Below are 15,314 nucleotides of genomic sequence, written 5' to 3' on the forward strand. Positions count from 1 at the left end.
CGCCAGACAGCATCCACACCAGATGGCCCCCACACTGGAAAGCCCCCACATCAGATGGCATCAATGCTTCTGACAATCGGATCCCATGGGCAGAGAGGACCACACTGGCTCTGAGACCCTCACAAAACCTAAAATGACTGTTCAGCCTCAGGCAACACCAACCGTGCTGAAGAGTGCACGGGCGCTCCAAAGGAATGAACAAGTAGGGTCTGAACGAGACCGCCGTCGGCATGCACACAGCAGCAGGACTAGATGCCATGACTGCCGCCCCGAGCAGAGGGAGGGAGGCTTCTCCCCAGGCCAGGCAGACACCGGGTGGCTCTGGGAAGCAGGGGACGCCATGCTCGTCAGCCTGGCCTGGATGACTTGGCCTCAGAGACGATGGAAGAAGAGTACCTTCCACGGCTACAGCATCTCCCAGCAAAGGAGAGTAACAAAGCTCCAACACAGCTGTGAATTCTCAAGAGTTTAGGTTAATGTCATCTTTCCCTGGCACGCTGGTGCTAGGGCCAATGCCATCTCATGCATCAGGATCACTGGAGTCAGAGTCCAGGACCAACAGAAAAAGGGAAGGCAGCAGGCACCCCCTGGCACCCCTCACATCCCTGGTTTCCCCGGCACCCCTGGCATCTTCCCCAGCACACCGCCACATCCCTGGCGGGTCCCAGCCCAATGTCTAAGCCTTCCACAGTGCACGAGGGCCTCAGGGAACAAGACAGATGAAGATGCGTCCGCCATACGAAGAAGAGAAAATGAATCAATGCCCTAAACTGTGCAGAGGAGACGATGAAGAAACACCTTGGCACTCTGCAGTTCTCAGGGGAGACGGAGGAGGAAGCTGTCCTTGGAGCACCTGTGAGAGTGAGATGCACGTTCCCACGTCCCTGAGTCCTCACCACCTTTACTCACTGCAAGGCGTGTGGTATTCCTCAACTGCTTAAGAAACTAAGCTCACGGATTCACCTGCCCAACATTAGCAATGCAACTGGCCGAGGAGCTGGGCATCCTCGGGCTTCAGAGAAAACCAGCACCCTCCACTTGTGACCCAGGCTCTGTGGGCAAAGGTGGTAAGCGAGTGGCAGGAGAAGCACACGCTTCTTGCCTGCAGAGTCTGTTCAGGAATAAACACGCTAGCACGCGTCACCCGACAGCCACATGGCTTTTTGTGTCTTCAGAGAATTGTTTCCTTAAGCCCTGCTGATTATTCTCAATTTCTTTAACCAGGCTGTGTAAATCTCATTCATGCTACTTGTTTCTCTACTAAAATGCATAAAAATAGAGTCAAGTTGATTTCTCATTTTTCCACTGATAATCTTAGGACCAATGAAAAGATGAACAAGCCTGGGTGTTACTCCTTTTTATGCCTGGTCGTTTTTAAGGGTGACAGCTCACCCTTCACCCAGCACCTACCACGGCATCCACCTGCATCAGCTCCACAAGTCCACAGGGCAGTCCTGGGCAGAAAGCGCGCCCCCACCCGACCTGAGGCTCAGCACAGCCCACAGCAGCCCCTGGCTCTGCAGCTGGGAAGTGACCGTCAGATTCCGGCCCAGGCCTTGCCCTACCACCTACAGGCAGACTGCAAACTCCAAAACTTTTCCTTCCAAAGGAGTGTCCCTTTAAAACTGCATTCCTAAGAAGGAAAATGTCAGGCCGGGCGCGGTGGCTCACGCCTGTCATCCCAGCACTTTGGGAGGCCGAGGTGGGTGGATCACGAGGTCAAGAGATCGAGACCATCCTGGTCAACATGGTGAAACCCCGTCTCTACTAAAATACAAAAAATTAGCTGGGCATGGTGGCGCATGCCTGTAATCCCAGCTACTCAGGAGGCTGAGGCAGGAGAATTGCCTGAAGCCAGAAGGTGGAGGTTGTGGTGAGCCGAGATCGCGCCATTACACTGCAGCCTGGCTAACAAGAGCGAAACTCCGTCTCAAAAAAAAGAAAAAAAAATGTCTAGGGGTCTGTATTCATCCATTTTCATGCTGCTGATAAAGACATACCTGAGACTGGGAAGGAAAACAGGTTTAATTGGACTTACGGTCCCACACGGCTGGGGAGGCCTCAGAATCACGGCGGGAGGCGGAAAGCTCTTCTTACACGGCGGTGGCAAGAAAAAGGGAGGAAGATGCAAATACAGAAACAAACTCCGGACAAACCCATCAGATCCCGTGAGACTCACTCACTTCATGAGAAGAGCAGGGGAAAGACGGTATTCCTTCCCCATGATGCAATTACCTCCCCCTGGGTCTCCCCGCAACTCACGGGAATTCTGGGAGATTCAATTCAAGTTGAGATTTAGGTAGGGACACAGCCGAACCTTATCAGGGGCTGACACAGAAACCGTAACTTTGTTTCTGGACTCAGAGTCGCCTGCACTCCCTACACCAGGCGTCCCCAAACTACAGCCCGCGGGCCACATGCGGCCCCGAGGCCATTTATCCGGCCCCCCGCCGCACTTCAGGAAGGGGCACCTCTTTCATTGGTGGTCAGTGAGAGGAGCACAGTATGTGGCGGCCCTCCAACGGTCTGAGGGACAGTGAACTGGCCCCGTGTAAAAAGTCTGGGGACACCTGCCCTACACAGTCCATGGCAGCATGTGTCCCACCCCTCCACAGCCTAGAAGCTCCAGGCAACACAAAACACCCCAGTTCCCGTGAGCCTGGCGGTCTAGAGCCCGTCTCCTCTGTGCAGTCCTCCATCAGCATCACCCACGTGGCCAGCAATTCCCCACGGGTGACTCACCTGGACTCCTCAGGCACCGTTTTTGGTGGTGGGGCTGGGCTGCAGCACACGGTCCCCGCCCCGTGCAAGTAGACGGACCCTGGGGGCAGAGCAGAAGACCCCACTCTCAAAACACTCGATCCCCATCAGCGTGCCACGTGAGCAAAACACTCGATCCCCATCAGCGTGCCACATGAGCAAAACACTCGATCCCCATCAGCGTGCCACGTGAGCTCATGCCTGCCTGGGCTGCAGGCTGTTTTCAAATGACTGCTGTCATTTTCCAGTTTAAGCATCTTAATGAAACATTTCATTGTGCATTTGGATTGTGGTTTTCAACAAAAAGATGATGCATTCAATCAGAGAAGGAGCCCAGAGACACGGAGGCCTGACTGACGGTTTCGTGCCGTGTACATCAGATGGCAGCCCCACTTCACAGGTGTTTACGGACAGCACAGCCAGTGTACTCCCCGACACTGCGAGGCATGATCGTGGGGACACACCGCGTCTGTGCTGCAATCGTGCGGCTTGTACCTTTCACCATGTATCCAGGCCTGCAAAAAAGAGCTCAGGGGAGTCCATCCAGGAAGAATGCAGGGTGGGAAGGACGCTGACCAAAGACCCACAGATGTTCCACGGGCCCCTTTCCACAGTCAGTGCTTCAGGATGGCAGGAGCGCACCAGCTCCTACTGACTCCTGAGCAAGAGGAAGTCACCACCACCCAGGGCCTCTACCTGGGAAGCAGCCGCAGGGCTACAAGGCTGGAGGCTGTGCTGGGAGCCTGTCTGCACCTGCCCCAGCCCAGCACTTCCAGGCCACATGGGCCCTCCACTTGCCTGTGCCCCCACAGCCTCAGCCACACAGGGACCACACCAACTCCCAGGGCTGCTGCACGGTTTCCAAGATGCGCCCCAGGGAGGGGCAGGCTCTGAGCCCAGAAGTGCCCCGCTCTTCGCTTACTGCCCAGCCCTGTCCAGCACTCAGGTCTCGAGCATCCTGGGCCCCACGGTCAGTTTCCTGTCGTCCACTCCTCTGGCCTCCGTGGCCCTGCAAAGCCGGGGGCGGCAAGCTGAGCCACCCACATCCTGCACTGACACCACAGACTGCACAAGGGTGGGATGTGTCAGTGCTTTGCCAGAGGGGCCCGGGGGGCATCAGTGCCCAGCACTCCCTGACTAAGCTGAGCTCAGAGCATCAAAGTGGGCTCACTTGGTGAATGAGATGAAGGGCCATTTCCTCTGTCCTCCCACCTGAGGGTGAAGTGGCCCCGAGGACAGAGCCTGGAAGCCCGTGGCCAGGGGCCGGGTGCTGAGTGGCCGGTGTCTGAGGACAGAGCCTGGGAGCCCGGGGCCGGGGGCCGGGTGCTGAGTGGCTGGTGTCCAAGGACAGAGCCCAGGAGCCTGGGGCCAGGGCCGGGTGCTGAGTGGCTGGTGTCCGAGGACAGAGCCCAGAAGCATGAGGCCAGGGCTGGGTGCTGAGTGGCTAGTGTCTGAGGACAGAGCCCGGGAGCCTGGGGCCGGGTGCTGGGTGCTGAGTGGCTGGTGTCCGAGGACAGAGCCCAAAAGTGTGGGGCCAGAGCCGGGTGCTGAGTGGCTGGTGTCCGAGGCTGTGTAGCCTCTCGACATCCCAGCCTGACACACCACAGGAGCCAGGAACTCCCCCCGCAGTGCCGGCAGTCTGCACCCAATCAATTTCATATTCGTAAGGTTCCAACTCAAGACATAAATCCACGAGGGAAAAACGTAAAAGGACGCAAGGTCTACGGCAGGAGTCCTTCCGGAACGTTGTGGGTAACTCAGCCAAACGCCACAGCGGGCCAAGCATGCCAGCCCTTTCTACTCAATGTCTGCAGAGGTCTGTGAGTAGACTCTGGAAAGCAGATGGATGGATGGATGGATGGGAGGGTGAGAGGAAACGAGGAAAGCTTCTTCTCTAAGACTTGGGAGAGCCCCGCTGTCCTGGGTTTCTGTTTTGCAACCAACTGGACTTGGCCTCCGAGCACAGCTGTGACTAAGTTTCAATGCACATGGCACCCAGCAGCCCCTCTCTCCAGGGTCCTCCCTGGGCCTGTGTCTCCAACTCTGCCACCTTCTCACCGTTAAGCTCTGCTCAAGTTGGACTGAGACGATTTCCGTGGGACCTCTCCCCTCCTCTGCACACTCCCAGAAAAGAAAAAAATGTGAAAAGAGAAGTAAATGCACTCAGTTTCCCAAGGGCTAGTATAAATACGGTCAGTCACGAGCTACTAACCGGGACACAATCAACCTGCCGGGGCCCAGAACAGGTGTGCCCTTGTCTGCACCATGCGCTGAGGAAGGGACAAGCAGCCCCTGACTGACCACCACAGTTTCCACTCACCGGCCAGAGCCACCAGCGCCACCAGAGTCCACCCTGATGGGCAAGGGTGGCACCTGACAGCTGCAGGCTCCAGGCCTCTGCACGCGCAGCTGGCAGCCCAGCCCTGTTCACCCTTCCCCGGGAGGGCCGGAGCTGCACGTGTCTGCCTGTGTCCCCTCCTCTAGTGTCCCCCAAGGCGGAGTGGTCAGTGGAGGCTCCCAGCAACCCCGACACAGCTCCCCACCAATGCTGCATGCCATATACTTGGGGAGGGGTCACTGTCACAGTGGAGGCTGAGGTGCACGGTCCCTCCCAAGGGAGCGGCACAGGGAGCTGGGATAGGGTCAGCAACCAGGAGGGCTTCCTAAAGAAGGGAGCAGGGCCAGGATCTGCAGGAAAGGAGATTGCCTGTGGGAAAGGACCCAGGAAGCAAGCCGGGCTGGGCATGAGGGCAGTGGTGGCGTGGGGGCTGCCCGGGGCCTGGTGTGGATCAGGGGCTGACATAGGGCTGGAAAGAGGCCAGAGAGCATGGGAGGTGTCCCGGGGGTGGGGGTCAGAGGTGGTAACAAGGCGCCAGGGAGGAGCCAGAGGCAGCCGTGACAGCCACAGTCCGGGTGGCCGCAGAGGCAGTGCCTGAAGGCCCCGGGCTGTAGCCTGCCTCTGTCTGTACCACTGTCTGTGCTTCTGTCTCTGCCTCTGCCTCTGTCTCTCGCTTTGTCTCTGCTTCTGTCTGTCTCTGCCTGTGTCACTGCCTCTGCCTCTCTGTCCACAGCAAGGGCAGTAACACATGACCCTCGACACAACCCTGGGGACAGTGCACCCCCACGCTGTGACCCCTCTGGGCATTTATGGATGCTCCACCCCTCAGAGCCCTTGGGAGACTCACTTGGAGCAGAGCGGTGACTCGACCGCAGCCGCCCCTCAGACGAGCACCAGCAGAGCGGGGCCGGGGACCCCCTGAGTGGACTAAACCACCCTCAACCCATTGCTGCGCCTCCAGCCCCACAGTCAGAAGGAAGCACTGCATTCCACAGGCACCTGTCCCCACCCCCGGTCCCCACCCAGCACACACACAGGCTCAGGCACCACCAGCTCGGTCCCCACCCTGCCCTTCTCCCGGCTTGCTGGCTCCCACAGGCAGCCACTGGTAGGGCACCCGTCCAACTCCATCCTGCCATGTGCCATCCTCCAGGCCACTCCTGACCCAGGGCCACAGCCCCATGGTGAGAAGGAGAAAAAGCTGCCTGTCATTGATATGAAAGTGAACACACTGAAAAATGACTCCATCAGGAGCACTCTGTGCAGGTGCCCAGGAGCAAGTGGTTCACGACCCGCACAGCATTGCATGACCCACACCACAGGGCTCTGCAGTGAGTGCTGACGCCACAATCCCAACAGCACGGAGCCACCTTTGCATTCCAACTCCATCAGAGCTCGCTGTGCACACTCCCTCCACAGCTGCCACTGCCCCTCCACAGTAGATACACTGTCCCTCCATGGATGTCACACTGTCCCTGCACAGATGGCACACATCGTCCCTCCATGGCCGTCACGCACCGTCCCTCCACGGATGTCACACTGTCCCTCCACGGATGTCACACTGTCCCTCCACGGATGTCACGCGCCATCCCTCCATAGATGTCATGCGCCATACCTCCACGGATGTCACACACTACCCCTCCACGGATGTCACACGCCATCCCTACACGGATGTCACACTATCCCTCCACGGATGTCACACACCATCCCTCCACAGCCATCACACACCATCTCTGCATGGATATCATGCGCCATCCCTCGATGATGTCACGCGCTGTCTCCACAGATGTCACGCATTGTCTCTCCATGGATGTCACGCGCCATCTCTCCATGGATGTCATGCGCCGTCTACACGGATGTCACGCGCCGTCTCTCCACGGATGTCATGCGCCATCTCCATGGATGTCACGTGCCGTCCCTCCACATATGTCATATGCCGTCCCTCCATGGATGTCATGCACTGTCCCCCACGGATGTGATGCACTGTCCCTCCATGGGTCTCACTGACCTTACATTCACCAGTCCCCTCTTGCCATCTGCCCTCCAGCCCTGGCCGACCTGCTGTTCCTGGACATGCTGGGTGAACCTCCTCAGGGCGGGCCACACAGATGCTCTTCCTGCCACTGGGAATGAGCTTCTGTGGATATACGCTCAGCTCATCTCTCAGCTCCATCAGCATTTCAGGCAATTACCCCATTCCATAGGTGACCAGCCTGCCACGGTTCCTATTCAATTCCAAAACCCTCCTCCTGGCGCCTGGTGGCCCTGTTGATGCTGCATTTTTCCACAGCTTGCCATCGTATTACTTCACTCTCCTTAAACAAAGATGCCAGCCCCGCCAGGGCAAGCACATGGCCTCTGCGTTCATGCTGTATCGTGGGATGTGAGAGTGCTTAGTACTCAGCATGTGGTGGGTTCCTTGATGTGCTAAGGACAGGTGGTTCTCTCCATGTCGTGGGATGTGAGAAAGCTTAGTACTCAGCACGCAGAGGGTCCCTCCAAGTGCTAAGGACAGGTGGTTCTCTCCAGGTCATGGGATGTGAGAGCGCTAAGTACTCAGCACGTGGCAGGTCCCTCCAAGCACTAAGGACAGGTGGTTCTCTCCGGGTCATGAGATGTGAGAGAACTTAGTACTCAGCACATGGCGGGTCCCTCCAAGCACTAAGGACAGGTGGTTCTCTCCGTGTCACAGGATGTGAGAGCACTTAGTACTCAGCATGTGGCGGGTCCCTCCAAGCACTAAGGACAGGTGGTTCTCTCCGTGTCACAGGATGTGAGAGCACTTAGTACTCAGCACGTGGCAGTTCCCTCCAAGCACAAAGGACAAGTGGTTCTTGCCACGTTGTGGGATGTGAGAGCACTAAGTACTCAGCACGTGGTGGGAATGCACAAGACACCCGTCTCTTATTAGGTGGGTTCCAGATTTGCCAGTGCTTGTCATATGGCCATGGGTAGATCTTCCCCATTTGTAAAATGGTTGTTTCTTTTCTAAGAAGTTTTTTTTTTTAAGTCTAAAAACTTGGTTTAAAAAACACATGAGCACAAAAGGGCACTAAGTCTAAGCCAATAGGGAAAGGCCTCGAGGGACCGAGGAGGTGCCCGCAGGTGTCTGCATGGCCCCGGAGTCTCCTGGCAGCCTGGATGCTGGACAGATGCCATGTCCACCAATGACGGTCACCTGAGCCCCAGGGGAAATGAGCCACATGCCACACATGCCTGCAGACGGCACCGGAAATCTCCCGGGACTACAGGTGCGTGCACACAGCCTCCCTCCCTTGCCTTGTCTGATACTCCTCCTGTCACCAGGAGTCCTTGCCCTCCGGGCCATCTGCTTCTACAGACAGAACAGAGCAGGGAAGCGGCTCTTTACAGCAAGCAGAAGCTGCGTCTAAACGCCAGCCCTCTGCCTGTTGGCAGCGATCGCCTCAGAGACCGTACACTGGAAAACACCATCTCTCCTTCCTGCTACCAGTACCTGTGACTTGCTGCCCAGGTATTTTCATCAGCTGGCAAAGCGCTGCACCTTTCATTCCTTCCTACGACATCATGCGGAAACGTGCATGTCCAAACACGCTTCAGGCGCAGAGTGCCTGCCGTCATCCCAGCAGCCTCCACTGGCCTCCCTGACCTTCTTCCCCTGCAGACCCTGGATTCGGGACCGCAAATGAAGAGCTGTGCCCCTGGGCAGCCCCTGGCACCTCTGAGCACTAGTCTAGACTTCGGCTGCAGCTGAAAACGGGCCCTTTCTACATAACGCAGGACAAGAGCTTCCAGAGGAAGGAATTCTCTTCAACCCTGCTCTGCAAGAAGTGCCCCTGCCGGCTGAATGCACAGAGCCCACACGAAGGACATTAACCCGCGAAGCGGCAGCTTCCGTGGAGGCACAGGCAGCCGCAGGACGTGGATCAGGGCCCCGTGGGGGCGGCCTCCCATGGGCCTGCTGAGTCAAGGGCTTGAGAACAAAGCATAAGACGACGTTGTCATCACTCCTGCAGCAAGCAGACGGGCCAGGGTCAGGGGCTGGCTCCAGCCCTCAGCAGACCTCAAGCTGGCCTGGCCCACACAGGGCAACTGCCCACAAGCCGAGCCTCACAGCATGCCACTGGTTCAAGGCCGCTGACCCAGCCAGGCTCAGACTTGCACACACAATGAGGTAGACCCACCAAATTCCTTCCATCATAGCTCAGAGCCTCACACAAAACATACTGAGCTTCTGAGCCAGGAGTGACATTCACTCTGGAGCTCTCTGGGTTGTGTCTACACAGCCCACGCAGGTATCCTATTGGGACAACCCAGCTCAGGCCCAAAGTGAGCGCTACTGTGGAGGCTGGGAGTTCTTGGCCTGTTCGGGCTGGCCGGCCGCCTCCGCAGGTACGCTTCCTCCCCAAAGCTCAAGGCCTTCCAGCCTCTGCTTCCGCTCGCATATGCACTAAATACCACGTTAATTTATGGAATGTTCTTTTGACTCACTTTTCTCTTGTTCCTTACAGAAAATCAGAAACTGCATTGAAATCACTGCTTTATTTTCCTTTCAGAAAAGTAAGCAAACAATAGAATAAAACAGTAACTGTGCACACCACAGTCTCACAATAAAATAAAACATAAGTGTGCACACCAGTCTCACGATAGAATAAAACCTAAGTGTGCACACCAGTCTCACGATAGAATAAAACCTAAGTGTGCACACCACAGTCTCACAATAGTATAAAACATACGTGTGCACACCAGTCTCACGATAGAATAAAACCTAAGTATGTACACCAGTCTCACGATAGAATAAAACGTAAGTATGCACACCAAAGTCTCACGATAGAATAAAACGTAAGCGTGCACACCAGTCTCACAATAGAATAAAACATAAGCATGCACACCAGTCTCACGATAGAATAAAAGGTAAGCGTGCACACCAGTCTCACAATAGAATAAAACATAAGTGTGCATGCCACAGTCTCACAATAGAATAAAACGTAAGTGTGCACACCAGTCTCACAATAGAATAAAACCTAAGTGTGCACACCAGTCTCACGATAGAATAAAACGTAAGTGTGCACACCAGTCTCACGATAGAATAAAACGTTTAAGTGTGCACACCAGTCTCACGATAGAATAAAACCTAAGTGTGCACACCAGTCTCACGATAGAATAAAACGTAAGTGTGCACACCAGTCTCACGGTAGAATAAAACCTAAGTGTGCACACCAGTCTCACGATAGAATAAAACGTAAGTGTGCACACCAGTCTCACGATAGAATAAAACCTAAGAGTGCACACCAGTCTCACAATAGAATAAAACCTAAGTGTGCACGCCACAGTTTCACCAAAATAGAATTGCCTGGCCTTTCCTATGTAGTCTGCTCTTAATCACCCACATCAATAAGAAGACAAAAGTTCAAAATTCGCTTTGAACATCTGTCAAAGTGGATTTCAAATTTTACTTTGAAGTTTTCCTTTTGGTATTTGTATTCCAAAGTAAATGTCCACACTGGTTTCTTAGAACGTAAGAATAATGATCACATACAAGTGTAAGTCAGCCTCCCGACAGCTGGACCACAAGCCATCGGGCCACAACAGGACAAAGAACGCGACCGCAGCACAGAAACACCTATGACTTGCAGGAGCCTGACTCGCTGAAAAGCGGCTTGGCTGTCTGCAGTTATCAGTGGAGAGACAGTACTGGGGTTTCCCAACCATCCCTCCGGTTTTCTTCCTTAAATCCCCAGTTCGAGTCCCCAGGGACTAACTGTTGTTAAGCTACTGGAGTCCAGAATGGCCAAGATGGTAACTGGCACCTCTGCCAACGCTGATCTAGCCAGGCCTGTTCTACGCTGACTGCCATGCATCTGTGCACACGCCTGTAACCACCGACACGCCTCCCCATTGCTCCCTCACAAGGGCCACAGCAGCAGTCCCAGCTCTGGACACCATATTAGTTTACAAAGTTATTTCCCATATCAGAAGGTGAACCATGCGAGAGAAAAACTTTGAATCTAAAGCATTTTTAAAAGTATTTTACATCTTTTTGACATCATTTAACAAAAATATAAAATATCAGCAACTCCCAGATAGCACTTTCTATAGGCAGGCATGATTAATGATATAACAAAAAGCAGGAAATGGCAATGATAGAAGGAAAGGAATAATACACGATTAAAAATGATGATTTTGGTTGGTCCAAAGGCAGTGAGTTATCTCAATTGATTGTTCACAGTCAGTTACAGACCGAACTCCTTGTTCTACTCTTTCCTCCCTTCTCACTACTGCACTTGACTAGTCTTAAAAAAATAAAAACAAAAAATGATTACTTTGACCAGGCACATGGTGGCTCACACCTGTAATCCCAGCACTTTGGGAGGCTGAAGTGGGTGGATCACTTGAGGTCCAGAGGTTGTAATCAGCCAGGCCAACACTCAAAACCCCATCTCAGGGGTAAAATACAAAAATTAGCCTGGCGTGGTAGTGCACAACTGTAACCCCAGGTACTCAGGAAGCTGAGGCAGGAGAATCACTGGAACCCAGGAGGCGAAGACTGCAGTAAGCCGAGATCCCACCACTGCACTCTAGCCTGCGTGACAGAGCCAGACTCTATCTCCAAAAGAAAACACAAAAAGATCATTTTTACAATCAAAATTTTGAAAACTCACAGAAAATAAATAGAACCATGCCATGCCGTGCCATGCCCAGGCCTGGGAACTAGGAAAAGGCTGAAGTGGAATAGAGTGGCAGAAGTGTGTGTGTGTGTGTGTGTGTGCACGCGCGTGCGCGTGCCTGTGTGTCAGGGTGGGACTGGTGGCAGGGCATTTTCCCAGGGCCTGTTACCACATCTATCCTTCTTACAGGTAACCCTGCCCCTCCCCAGATAGACCTGGGGCGGTGGCCCCATCTGCAACCCAGGCAAGGCCCCCTCATGGCCAGGGTTGTCAAACAGGACCGCCCCTGCGGCTAGCCCACCTGCCCCCCTGCTCTTCCGACCTCTCAGACCCTTGGCAGCCCCTGGGCCTGGACCACACCTTCCACTGCAAAGCTCCCCAGAACTTTCCAACATTACACTCCCAGAAGCCTGGTAGCCTGGTGAAGGGAGAGAGCTGAAATTCTCCCTCACGGATGACTAACAGCTATGCTTCTCTTCTGTCTTTTTTTTTTTTTTTTTTTTTTTTTAAGACAGAGTCTCGCTCTGTTATCCAGGCTGGAGTGCAGTGGCACCATCTCTGCTCACTGCAATCCCCACCTCCCAAGTTGAAGCAGTTCTCTTGCCTCAGCCTCCCAAGTAGCTGTGATTAAAGGCACCTGCCACCACGCCTGGCTAATTTTTTTATTTTTAGTAGAAATGGTTTCACCGTGTTGACCAGGATAGTCTTGAACTCCTGACCTCGGGTGATCTGCCTGCCTCGGCTTCCCAAAGTGCTGGGATTACAGGGGTGAGCCACCACGCCCGGCTGACGTCCTTCTGTCTTATTTCACACCACTTATCTTTCTACCCAGGCAAACTATAAAAAACACACACATGAAACACTGAGATTCTCCGAGCGTCTCCAGATCCAAGCTGTTCTTTCAATGCTTCCTGCCATGCACTCTGCAGTATGTCTCATTATGATGTTTTCACACCATTCACAGAATATGACCATCTTTAGTGCATTTTCATTTTGCTCTAATTTGTGGCAAACATTTTTGGTTTAAGAAGCACTTCCACAGACGATGCCTTCTAGCAACTTCGTAAGTGAGCACCCTGAAGTCCCCTGAGAAGCCTGGACTCACCAGGTCCGGGAAAAGCTTCCCCACCTCAACCCAGGTCTCTAACTCCACACCTTCCACACCACCCAATGCCTCCATCTACAAGTCGCGCGCGCGCGCACACACACACACACACACACACAAATACACATGAGCACACACACACAAACACAAACACACATAAACACACACAAACACATACACGCACACAGAAACACACACGTACACAAACACATACAAACTGCAGACGAAAGGCAGCATAGCAAAGCACCCAGAAGACAAATTTGGTTAAATCTGGAAGTCAAGCATCAACTATTAAGTGCATAAAAAGCTATTTTGAATAACTTTTAACTTCACCCCCAACTGTCTACAACTAACGAATTACAAATAGCACCTTATACAAATGACTTTTCTTACTGCTGAGAAATCATGGAGGTCTTATCTGAATATAAAAAGTTACAGCATCAGTAACTGCCCATGTTAGCCACTACAGCCAATCAAATAAATGCTGCGAGAGACAGAGGGACAAAGTGTATTTTGAAAAATATACAAAGTGTAAACCTCAGTAATCATCTCTCTCCCAAAAAAATTTTTTTTCTATAAAGCAAGTGTTCAAAACATATTATTAATAACAAGCAGCAGTGAATTGTTACTTCTTACAGGCTCCACCTATGTGGAAATTAAGTCACGCCTACACAGAATCTAGAAGTGACCTGTCCATACTCAGGTTATGGTCAACCAGAGAAAAGAATTAAAACCCACTGCATCTTGAATCAATGAGAATTTTTACTAGTAGCAAAAGTTAGGGACTGGAATCGCTATTAGACGGCAGCAAGTTCACCTCCAGCTGCCTGAGAATGTGATCTCCTGGCGACAGTCTGGAGGGATACTCAGACTTTACCTTCAGTGCCCAGGGGCCCATGGAGGAGGAGTGTGGCTGGGACAGGCGGGTATGGAGCCTGTGGACCAAGGGCAACTTTCCTCAGACTCTACCTTGGCTTCCTGGGCACCCGCAGGCTGTGGAGTAGGGGAGCAGGTGGGGTGCAGGGGGGACAGCTGGAGTGCAGGGGACAGCTGGGGTACAGGTGAACAGGTGGAGTGCAGGGGGAACAGCTGGGGTGAGGGGGACAGGTGGGGTATGGGATAACAGGTGAGATGCAAGGGGGAACGAATGGAGTGCTTCAGGGTGAACAGGTGGGGTGCAGGGAAACAGATGAGGTACAGGGGACAGCTGGAGTACAAGGGAAACAGGTGGCGTACAGGATGAAGAGGTGGGGTGCAGGCAGACAGGCAGGGTACAGGATGAACAGGTGGGGTTCGGGAGACAGGTGTGGTGCAGGGGGACAGGTGAGGTGTTGGGGGACGGGTGGGGTGCAGGGGACGGGTGGGGTGGGGGGACAGCTGAGGTCCAGGCGGACACCTGGGGTCCGGAGGGACAGCTGGAGTCTGGGGAACTAGTGGGGGTCAGGGTGAACAGTAGGGTGTGGGGGGACAGGTGAGGTACACAGGGACAGCTGGGGTGCAGGGAACTGGTGGGATGGGGGACAGGCGGGGTGCAGGGGGAACTGGCGGGGTGCAGGGGGACAGCTGGGATCCGGGGGACTGGTAGGGTGCAGGGTGAACAGGGGGTTTAGGGGTACAGGTGGGGTGCACAGGAACAGCTGGGGAAGGGAGCTAATGAGGTGGGGGACAGGTGGGGTGCTGGGGAAAGACGCCGGCTTTTCTTACACCTATCCTCCTCTCCATCCAGAGGTGGACCCGTTCTTCCTCTTTACCAAAAAATCCAAGTTACCGCACGACCCCCACACGACCCCCGCTCGCCCCTCGGGCTCCTTAAGCTGATCTGGGCTCCCTCCTGCCCTTGGAGCCGGGGGTCCCTGCGGCCGGTCCCGACGGCCCCCGCCCAGGCCCGCGCCGTTATCCTGGGGTGCCAGGGACGCCACGAAAGGGGGAGCTGCTCGGGGGTCTCAGCCCCTTCCCTGCAACGTCTGTGCCGGGGGTCGGGGGCGCCTCCACCTCGGGGCGGGACCCCGCGACTTCGGGGGAGCCGGGCAGGAGTGCAAGTCTCAAAGCAAACCAGAAGCCCGCGGGGCCCGCACTCACCTCGGCGGCCAGGACGCGGCCCGCCGTCCCCTGCTGCCCCGCCGTCCCCCGCCGTCCCCCGCCGTCCCCCACGTCCCCGACGACCCGGTCAGTCCCGTATCGCGCGCCCGCCGGCGACAGAGATGCGCCCGGCCCCTCCCGCCCGGACGGCCGGCTCCACCCACCACGCTGTCATTGGCGGACCCAGGCCGTGCCGGGCGCCCATTGGTCGCAGCACCTGCCGGTTTCTCGGCCGCGCCCCGCCCACGCGCCCGCGCATTCCTTCCAGGCCACGTGGCCGCGCGCGCCCCCTCCGGCTCCCCAACGCCCCGCCCAGGCTGCGCACGCGTGGGAGGGGCGCACGCGTGGGAGGGGCGCGCGCGGAGGCCCCGCCCCCGGATCGCAG

At 55.1% G+C, this 15,314-nt stretch overlaps 1 protein-coding gene across 5 annotated transcripts in view; it reads right to left on the reverse strand.

Annotated features, from left to right (window-relative positions):
- The window catches only part of ARHGEF10 (Rho guanine nucleotide exchange factor 10), a 122,481-nt gene extending 107,494 nt beyond the window's left edge, over positions 1-14,987 (reverse strand). For 4 of the 5 annotated variants that reach the window (XM_074384211.1, XM_039461090.2, XM_039461091.2 and 1 more), the window contains exon 1: positions 14,930-14,987. The gene's annotated coding sequence lies outside the window, so the exon portion shown is untranslated. Of the gene's footprint in view, positions 1-2,742; positions 2,816-14,929 lie in introns of those variants that run through there. The other variant, XM_074384210.1, reaches the window with a different exon arrangement.
- Between the last annotated feature and the right edge of the window lie 327 nt (positions 14,988-15,314).

Source organism: Saimiri boliviensis, chromosome 13 (assembly GCF_048565385.1).
Source record: "Saimiri boliviensis isolate mSaiBol1 chromosome 13, mSaiBol1.pri, whole genome shotgun sequence".
Classification (NCBI taxonomy): Eukaryota; Metazoa; Chordata; class Mammalia; order Primates; family Cebidae; genus Saimiri; species Saimiri boliviensis.